Genomic DNA, 396 nt, shown 5'->3' with positions numbered 1-396 from the left:
GAGAAAGGAAGCTAATGGGCTAAGCGCTAATTAGCAAAGACCCAATCACCTGGAAAACAGAGCATCTCGTGAAAAAGGATTAAAGCCAACATGGAAAAATGCAAAGCCAGTTTGGAAAATGGAAAAAGGAAAAGAAAATGGAAGGAAAGAGAAAAAGAAAAAACTGAGAAAGGAAGCTAATGGGCTAAGCGCTAAATAGCAAAGACCCAATCACCTGGTGAACAGAACATCTCGTGAAAAAGGATTAAAGCCAACATGGAAAAATGTGCAGCCAGTTTGGAAAATGGAAAAAGGAAGAGAAAATGGTAAGTCTATGCCTGATGAAGGTTTATATTAACCGAAACGTTGCAACAGACTTACCGTTAAAAATGACGTCATGGGGATCTGTGAAAAGGC

This window comes from Silurus aristotelis (genome assembly GCF_946808225.1).
Source record: "Silurus aristotelis genome assembly, contig: scaffold_91, whole genome shotgun sequence".
Taxonomy (NCBI): domain Eukaryota; kingdom Metazoa; phylum Chordata; class Actinopteri; order Siluriformes; family Siluridae; genus Silurus; species Silurus aristotelis.
Note: the sequence above shows the minus strand (reverse complement) of the source record.